Here is a 9,643-nt window from a genome sequence, read left to right on the forward strand (position 1 = left end):
GCTAGCCCATCTCCCAGGCAGTTTAGCTTTGGGGAGTGTGCACAGATTCCCTTCTGCCCACCACCACCAGCATTGCCAAGTAAATCTGGTCACCATGTCGCAGGAAAACAGAGGTCAAGTACTTCCATAAAGCCGCATCACAGTTCATCCACCAAGCAGTAAAAAAAAATACCAGTCAAACCCCTGCTCCCACCTGGCACAGCTACGCTCTCCCTGGCCTCCCCCAGCGTGAGCAACTCGAGCCATCACACCTGCAGTGACCCACCAACACTTGGTTGCGTGGGGTTCAGGGTACTTTCTCGCACGCTTCCCCCACCACTCCACTTTCATGAAGGCTCTGTAACAACCAAAAAGGATGGGTTTATTCTCATCAGAAGATTGATATGAGTTAAACACTGCTAAGAGAAGGCAATTAAGCTCAGAAGAGTCTTTGCAAACATAGCAACACTCAAGATTTATTTTCATGTGAGGGGAAAATGATGCTAATCCTAAGGATTCAATGTGATTTCTAAAGTGACTGACCTGCTTTTCCCAGGTGCAGTTTACTGAAATGTAGATCAGAGATGACAAGTCCTTAATCTGGACTGCAACTGAAAGCTTCAGCTTTCAAAGAGGCAATAAATATGATTATCCAGTCTGATATGATACCAAGCAAATCTGATTTAGGATTCCATCAATGAGCCTGTGCTGACAGTACAATGAAATTGAAAATATTCTTTTATTGGAGGAACACAAACCCTCACTAGTGCTGTGAAAACTGTAGGGTTTAACTCACAGAAGTACTAATGAATCCTCCCAAAGACACCTAGCATGGGCAGGTTGATTTTGCCTAATCTCCCAAGCAAGTGCTGGCTTTTTCTTCCCTTACCTTTATGCTCTGTCAGTGCCCTGAGCAATATCTGCAGACATTCCCTCATCCCCAGCTATTCCTGCAGTTCTTTCCCCACACTCCATTTACATCAGGCTCCTGGGGACAGAGCCATTGATTTTCCTTTTTTCCCCTGGCCAGCCAGGTTAATACAAGGTAGGATGAGGCCGGACTCCAAGCCTGATGAGCTCATATGGAGATCATATCTGACAAATGCCTTCCTCCCATGCCGCCGACACCTTTGAGGACAGAGGTTTTACTTCATCCTCTCCCTCCAGGGTACAAACATGCACGGAGTGCATCAGTTCACACTGTCGCTGCTGTATACTTGAGGATAGCCCACATCTCTCACGAGGGACCTGAAGATTTACCCATGTGCTATGTGAAAGAAGCCAGCCGCACTCATCAAACAGTGTTTGCAAAGGCAGAGGGGGATCTGGTCAGAAAAGCAGTGCTGTTCTCCCTGGGCTTGGTGCCTCCAGCAGGTCTCAGAAGTGTTTCACAGAGCAGACCTCAGCTTCAAAATGAGCTGGTTCATTACAGCAAGGCAAACCAAGGAAAGGAAGGCAGGTTAAATTTGCTGCTGCTCTTGCCATACGACACAGTACCCCAGCCAGGACACTCGACAGGAGACAAGAAGCAAGGCCTTGAACAGCTCTGCTTAAAGGAGGGGAGGCAGAGAGATTCCTTCAGTACTTACCACAGAGCTGAAGGCAAGAGCAGGCACCAAGGGGAGCATTTCCATCCTCCGCTGTCAGCAGCAAAGAGCAGGAAGATGGCCCAGAGACAGCATTCACCCAGCTAAAAGCAAACATCTCACCTACTTTGAGGTGTGTTAATGAAAACATCACATTTTCCACAGTCTGCTCCTGGCCAGGGACAGCACCTTGATGGGGACACAGGGCTCCCCTGAAGATGGGCTGAGGCTGCATGGTCTCAAGCTTGCTAACGCGGGTTTGCATGCAGGATCTGGAGATGACTTCTCACAGGGTGCACAAACTGCAGCCAAGCTTTCATCTTGCACAGAAGATACCCAGGATGTCAGGGCAGGTCCACCTACAAGAGCGTAAGCACACCAAAAGGTTATTGGGAGGAAAATGCAGGAGAACTGCATCTGAGGGCTAAGGTAACCAAGCAAGCTCAGCACACACACCTCAGCACCAAGCTCACACACAACCTGCTGCTTTTCACCCTGTGAGTTTGCTTAGGCAGCAGCAGAGCTTGGGAAAAGTGCAATTAAAATGAAGAAAAAAAAAAAAATCACCATCTTGGCCATGTAGTGTGCAATTGCTATTTCTTCAAAGTTATTCACTTCTCTCTATGGGGTCACCGAGTCTAGCAGAAGTTAACGAGGATTCCCAGGCCAGGCTGCGCAACGTGAGACACCTCTGACAGCAGCAGCGTGGGTGTGCAGCCCTCTAGTGCCCGCTCCCAGCCACGCTTCGGCAGGACCATCTTACCAACACCAGTGGCCGTGTCCCTGCAGAGATGCCGCATCTTTCTGCCTCTCTGCCATGAGGAGGACCTGTCACTCCCCAGACCACTCCTGATAGGCAGCAGGTCACTGGCTTTGCACCCTGAAGCCCATGGCACCCTTTTTTTTCTTTTTTAAATTTCTAACTTTGTGGCTTTCAGCTGCACTCTTCACATGCAGGGTCTGCCCAGGAGCTCTCTTCTCCTGCACCTTCTGCTGTTCCAGCTCCATCCAGCCAGAAACCTTCCCTCAGCACACAGGGCTGATACACCTGCATTTGTACTGAAGGGTTACATCCCCAACAGCCCACAATTTTTTTTTTGATTCCTTTAATTTATCCATGAATGCTGAACATTTCCCCTTTGCCTGGGGCATCAGCTCTGGCTTGGGATACAAAGAAGCCCAGGCTTCTTAAGGGTCTCTGCTCCAGCTTCACAGCTGCTGCACTTCAACACCCTACCTGGGATCCAGCTGCTCCTGTCACCTCTGGCAGCTGTAACCCCACTAACCCCAAAGGGGCCCACAGCTGGGTCAGGGCTGCAGCCCCTTGTGCAAGGTCAGCCCTTCACCACCCACTCAGCACCCGTTACCACCCCTGCCTAGGGTCCTAGCTGGCTTTTAGGGGTCTTCTCCCCTTGTATCTCCACTTACCTCCAGCTTCTGCTCCTGGTGACTTTCTGGAGACCCCAGAGCACACCTCTGTGAGAGACCCAGCTTTCCCCAGAGCCACACCAGGGATCCAGCAGCAAACTGCTAGGCTTGCCTGCCATGACCTTTATTTGCTGGCCACAGGTGCCTGCAGTCTGCCCTTCCCATCTCCCACTGGCGGATCCTAACGAGGCCCAAACCCATCCCAAAAGCTCTCCAGGTGCAAAACGAAGCCAGCGTCACCCTCCTCTTCTGCTGCAGCCCTAGAGGCACAGCACACAGGTCTCAGCGCCAGGCAGCTTGGTTTAAGGCCACATCTGTGGGGAGAGTGGTTGCTCCGGCTGCCGCAGCTGGAAGGTAACACAGCTCTCCATGGACACAAACCCTTTTCTCACCTGTCATTTATTGCAGATGGAAGTAACCCTTTCTCGTGTGTTGTGCTGAGATGCTGAGGGCTCATTTTAGCTGTCTGAGCTCTGCCTGGCACCAGAGGGCATCTGAGACAGCCCAGGGGGCTGGCAGAGGCATCGGAGGACCCCAGCAGACCCGTGTCCATCTGGAGGCCAGGTGGAGCACCCCAGGCCCTCTCCAAGGGCTCTGCACCCCTGTGCTCGGGCAGCTGTAGCAGCCCAGTCCTTACAATAGCAAACCCATATCCAGACCAATCTTCTCCTTCTCCCATGTCTAGAAAAAAGCATTTATTTCCAAGTGTCACCTCTTCCCTGCCAGCCAGGACATCTGCCTGGCAAAGCACTTTGGGTGCTCCCCTGGGCTGGCCTGCAAGGAGCAGAGCACTGCGATGGGTTTAGCCACCCTTGCTTATTGGGCTGGGGTAGAAACAGGTGCCTCCACGCAGTGCCAACCCTCACATCCATCCCCGGGGCGCCTGGGCTGCTGAGCCGGGTCTGCTCCCAGTCAGGTGCTCTCCCGGCAGCTTTCACTTGCCCGGAAAGCTTAAAAAGGCCCAAGTTTGGTGTTTTTTCCTTCCCCACACAGATGATTCACTGCACTTTCCTTTGTAAACCGTGGGTGGATCCCGGCTGGATTTCCGGGAGGAACACTGTGCCGATTCCCGGCTTGGGGGAGCCACGGCTCCGCACCTCCTTCTCCACATCCTCCCAACCTGTCCTGCAGCAAAGCACAAGTGCAGGAGCAAACCTGTGGTCCACGCACACCTGCACAACGCTTACGGGGTGCAGAGGGGAAAGAAAGCCCCAGCGTGCCCTGAGCCGGGTCGCTGGAGGCAGGCGAGCTGCCGTGCATTCTGCACCCCTCGCTGCCGTGCACCCCTCGCTGCTGTGCACCCCTCGCCTCCCACTCAGCCTCTGCAGGCTCCTTTCCCCACCCCAGCAGGAGAGCAGCCCACCCGGGGAGGAGCCCAGCATCACGCTGTCTGCAAAAAGCTTGATGCTAGCGAAGAGCTAACCGGCTCTCACCTCCCACTGTGCCCTAGTTACAAGATGAGGGCACTGTTCGCAAAGAGAAGTGCTGGCTAAGCCCAAAATCTTTATTTTTTTTTTCCAAGGGACTAACTGCAAAGCTAGCAGAAAGGAATTACTTAAGAGATGAGCTGACATTTCCCTTGGTGTTCCTCATCGGGCATTTGTGGGCACAGAGCAGTGTGGCAACCAGCACGATGCCTGCCCTGTACCAGGCAAAAGCTTCCCATCCTGTGTACCATGGTCCCTAATCCAAAATCCCTCTGCAAAGCTCCATCTCCTCTCAGATGAGATCTGGGGCAGGCAGGAGCATCCCTGCCAGGAGGGCTGGCAGGGACTGGGTTCACCCACCCAATGTCCCAGCGTGGGGGCAATCGGGGAGGAAGGGTCCCCCTGCACCCCTCCCTGTGCCCCAGCCCCAGCCCCATCCCCAGCCCCGGGCGATGCTGCGGGCGGTGGGAGCCCTGGGCGATGCTGGGATTTTAGCCGCTAGAGGGAGGAGCAGGAGGTCGGGCGCCGTGGAGATGATGTGCAGAGCTCCAGCACTGCACGATGGGTCCCGAATCCGGACACGGGCACTGATCTCTCACCCTGAGATGCCTGAGCCCAGCCCTGGGCTGGGACCCATCCCGGGACCCATCCTGCTCCAGCCACACACAGTGCCTGACCCTGGCCAGGTGCTTTTCAAGCAGGAACATGGTTTTGCACATCAGGGGGATTTAAACCTTGGGGAAACATCAGCCGTGGGTGCTGAGCATAGGGAAGAGGCAGCACGACACTGCCTAGGGCTCACCAGCCTTTTCCAGCAGGGAAGCCCAAAATGCACCTTGTGCTCGTGCTGGGCACCCAGGCCTCCCGCTGGCGTTCCCGGCACCGGCAGCACCCAGGCAATTTGGGGGCTGCACCAGGGGTGGGACATGGGGGAGCATCAGGGTCACCCCCTGCCCCCCTACAGCTCCCCGAGATATTTCTGAGGGCAAAGAGATGCCCTTTTGCTGTGCTCTCATTCCTGGAGAAGCTATTTCTACCCTGTGAACGTCAGGGTGGCTCCTCCAGCCCTGTCAGCCCCCATTGCTGGTGGGAAACTCCAGCCCTGCCGCCTCTCCTCCAACCCCTCTGCCACCCCTGCCAAAAACACAGGCTTCTGCTGGTGCTGGGGCAGCGTTTGGGGTGCTCCCAGCCCCACATCCTCCTTGTAAGCTGCTCCTCAGCAGCCTAAATCCCTGGAGCAGCATCCGCTGGGCTGGGGCCACCACCTGCAGACCATCACCCCAAACCCTGCCCTGTTTGCTAATGCAAAGCTTGCAGGGGGACCACCCCCAGCCTGCCCACTTTTGGGAGATGCTGAAAGGCAGTGATGCCCAGCTAGCACCCCACTTTGCTGTTTCTGGTAAGAGGCTCGGCTTCCCCGTAGCCCCGCTGGCCTTTGCTCTCACTTCTGCTTCGCCAGCACAGCTTTCCCCGTTGGGAAGCCTTCCTGCCTTCCGATGGAAACCCGCTGGAGCCGGCGGCGGATGCTGCCCGGCCGCTGGCCGAGCGTGACCAGCCGGTGTTCCTGTAAGCTGCCCCGTGATGCCCCGCACAGAGGTAGCGGGAGGGGGGCTCGACTGGAATTTGCCCAGATGCAAATGCTTTCAGAGGAGTGACTCAGCCCTGCGGTTTTCCTCCCTTCCCCGCCAGCAGATTTGGCTCCCAAAGAGTTTCAGGACTGCCGGCAGGCAGGGCTGTGCCGGCAGCGGGGCGAGGGGGCATCTCTGCCTCCCTGTGCCCCCCTGTCCCCAGCCCTCCTCCATGTCCCAGGCTCCTTCAGCCCCAACCATCCATTTTGCTCCCTCCGCAAAGCTACGTGGGGACGGGGAGGGCTGCCGGCATCTGTGGACCAGGGCTGGAGGGGAAACAGGAACCTTGAGGGGAAAAACAACCCAAGAAACTCCCTTCCCCCCCGGCCACGCTTCCTCCGGGGCTGCCAGCGCAGACGGGACTGGTTTGTACTGCTGGAACACACTTAGCGGGGAGCTGTGTGGGGTACGTGCTGCCTTCAGCATCTCTTTGGGGGCAGAAGGAGTTGCTCCAGCGGGGTAAATGCCATCTCTGGCAGTCGCACCAGCCAGACTCCTATGCGTGTCCCCCCTTCATTTCCATTTCTCCCCCTTCCTGGTAATTTAGGAAATCTCACCCAATTTCTATCCATGTGGCCAGAGGGCAGAAGGTCTCAAAGGATGTGAAAATCTGACGTGGGATAAAAATAGCCAGGCAGGTGGAGGGGGAGCCCGAACTCAGAGATGCAGCCTGAGCGAAACCCTGGCTGCGTGCCGAAAGCTCTGCAGGGGAGAGAGGCAGAGCAAGTCCCCGCGGCAGGAAAATACCCACTGCTGGCCATGCCTTCGCAGGGGGAGATTTCTTGCAAGACGTCACTGATGGGTATAACCACAGCTGAGCTCCTCGGAAGCCATGCAAACGCTCAGCGCAGGGTTTGGTGGGCAGGAGTCCTTCGCACCAGCATCCCTGGGTCTGCAGTCTGTCCTGCCACCCCGGCTCTGAGACCGCTGGTGCGGCCCCTCAAACCCTGTTTCGAGGGACCAGGCCCTGCAGACGAGCCAAGGCTGCTCGGATCTTTCAGCAAGGGCATCTCTGGCCTCGTGCTGTCATGGTTTCACAGCGGAAAAAGCACCTGCTGAACCTAAACTGCCCCAAACACCACATCTTGCATCCCAAGGGCAAGGCTGAAAGATGTGGTTTCCCCCACATATTACATTTTCCAGTGAAGGAACGGGGGCGTGCAGGCGGTTTGCTGGCTTAGAGAAGAGAGAAAAGGAAAGAAGCACAAGAGCCAGACACTGAATCACACGAAGCCCAATGTCTGTAGGTTTAGGTCTGGAGACGGACTGAGCCTCAGCTAAGCCTGAAGCATGGGATTAGCTCTGTATTAGACACCTGCGAGTCCACACCAGAGAGAAACCTTGCCTGGGGAGGAGCAGCTGGTGCTGGCTGGGCACGAACCTGGATCTGGGCTCTCCTTTGGGCTTCTCTAGTGTCTGCGAAAGGGTTGAGCAGCAATGCTGCCCTGCAGCACCTCCAGCTGCAGCCTCCCTGCTGGGCACAGCCTGGGGTCGCATCCTGCTACCGCCTCCCTGGGAAGGGACCGCATCTCAGCCTCAGCCCCGGAGCTGTGGCTGGCCACTGGGACAGTCCCGCAGGCTGCAGCCATTTCACTGGTGCCCTTTCCAGGTGCCCTCCTTGGGGCACCAGGCAGCTGCATCATCTGTGGCCCAAAACCCTGCAGTACTGCGGGGCTCAGGCACTCGGAGAGCACACGGCAGCCCTTCCCTTAAGGCCACTTGCTGCTTTGAGCAGTAACACTGCAAGGTGTTTTAATTGCCAGCTCATTTCTGAGCCCTAAAACGCACCTTGGTCCTGCCAGCTAGCTTTCTCTGCAGTCACAGAAGCTCAAAGTTTTTTTTTTTTAAACTGGCTTTCTTTGGACAGGCAGGAAAATCCATCTGCCATCTCTTCCTCTGCCCCCTCCCTGGAGCTGGAAGGTGGATTTTCTTTCCCCAGGGTGAATCCCCAGCCCTGCAGCGGTCCCCCTGCCTCCCCTCCCATGGGACCCCCTGAGGGCGAACCCCCCGTGCCCAGCGAGGCTGCAGCAAGCTCCCGCTTCCCCCCGATAAATGCCGAGCTGCCGTGCTTCCGCAGGGAGCAGGGCCAGGCTGCTCCTCGCTTGCGCCTGCCACCCTTGGCCAAGGGGAAACCAGGGGGAATCTGGAGAAACAGGGACTGGGGACGGCATCAAGTCTCGGCTGCTCTAATGTCACGGGGAAGGGATGGGTCCCACACGCTGCAGGGTGAGCCCTGGGGTCTGCTCCTGCTCGCCCACGTCTGCCCAGGAGACCCACAAAAACTGGGAGCCGGGTGGTCAAAGCTGTGCACCCCCTTCCTCCCACCCCTGCAGGGTCAGAGCTGCCCTGCTGCCTTGCTCACAGCCCATCCCCTTGGCCTCAAGCCTGCAGCGGCTTCCCTGTTTGCCCCACTTGTGCCTCTCTCCTGCCTGGTTCTCCCCCCCCCGTTCCCTGGTGGTTTTCTGACTCAGGAATGGGGAGACACCCAGCCTTGCGGCGTGGGACTGGGAGCTGCTGGGGCGATGGCTGCGGGGAGGGAGCGGTGGGTGCTCGTAAGCCGTGTCATGCCCGGGAGGGCGACCCAGCCTTGAGAAATAGGAGATATTTCAGCTCACTGATTCACATGCCAAAGTTCCTGTCTGGCCCCACCATGATGGAGACGCAGGGCAGAGAGCAGTGGCCACACAAAGCTGGGGCATGCAGCAAAGCCCACGCCTGGCCACCTGAAAATACACCCCAAGGCCCTGAATTGGTGATGCCAGATGTTTTTAGTGGCTTGCATGGATAAATCTGTGGCTCCAGCTCGGTCACCTCTGTGGCGCAGCCTTCCAGGTGCTTTCCGCCCCAGAAACACACGGCAGCCCCCAGAAGACAAAACCACTCCATAAATATTATCTAAACCCATGGAGTGGCTCTCGAGCCCAGGCAGGGGTGGTGCAGGCAGACACGCCGAGGCATCTCACCATCCCCCTATCAATTTATTTTCCATTTTATTTAGGGATTTGTTCACTGTGGCGCAGGAGGAGCAGCAGCACTCGCCCCACCATCACCTCAGCACCACAGCCTGAGCCAGAGCCCCAGACTCTTGTTTCCAAACTGCCGGCAGAGGGGAACCCCAGGGGACCTGACGTCATTTCTGAGCAAAAACAATGGCTGGGCAGCACCAGGGGGAAAGGACGGGAAGAGGACGCTGGCCAACGGGACCTTACGGAAAAGGAGTCCTACCGGGCACATGCACTTGCCCTGCCAGAGCTGGTGGTAACCGGCGGGGGCTACCTGCAAGGCCATAATGTCCCAGGGGACATCACCTATAGAATGTCCCAGGGGAAGGCAACCAGCCCCCTTCGTTGGCAACAGGCGTGCTGCTGGATTGAACGCTGGCCGGCGCACTGCTGGGCCCATGGCAGCGCCTGCTGCTGGCAGGGCTCCGCGGGCTGAGGACGGACACCGCTCGCCGCAAGTGTTAGCGACGTGGAGGTAACCCCAGCCCCAGCGCTGGCACCACTTGCAGAGGCACTACATTAAAGGAGGGGGTGGATGGGCTTTGCCCGGCTGAGGCCAGGATGTGTCTGAGTCCCAGGGGGGGCATTTTCAC

At 57.0% G+C, this 9,643-nt stretch overlaps 1 long non-coding RNA gene across 1 annotated transcript; it reads right to left on the reverse strand.

Annotated features, from left to right (window-relative positions):
* Positions 1-694: 694 nt before the first annotated feature.
* On the reverse strand, positions 695-3,075 carry LOC148054843 (uncharacterized). Its single transcript, XR_015706950.1, has 3 exons — positions 2,994-3,075; positions 1,569-1,924; positions 695-1,397 (listed from the first exon to the last, which is right to left on the reverse strand). It is a non-coding gene; the product is annotated as an uncharacterized LOC148054843 (long non-coding RNA).
* Positions 3,076-9,643: the final 6,568 nt, after the last annotated feature.

Source organism: Nipponia nippon, unplaced genomic scaffold (assembly GCF_047370975.1).
Source record: "Nipponia nippon isolate SJK-2023a ecotype South Korea unplaced genomic scaffold, ASM4737097v1 scaffold_3, whole genome shotgun sequence".
NCBI classification, from domain to species: Eukaryota; Metazoa; Chordata; class Aves; order Pelecaniformes; family Threskiornithidae; genus Nipponia; species Nipponia nippon.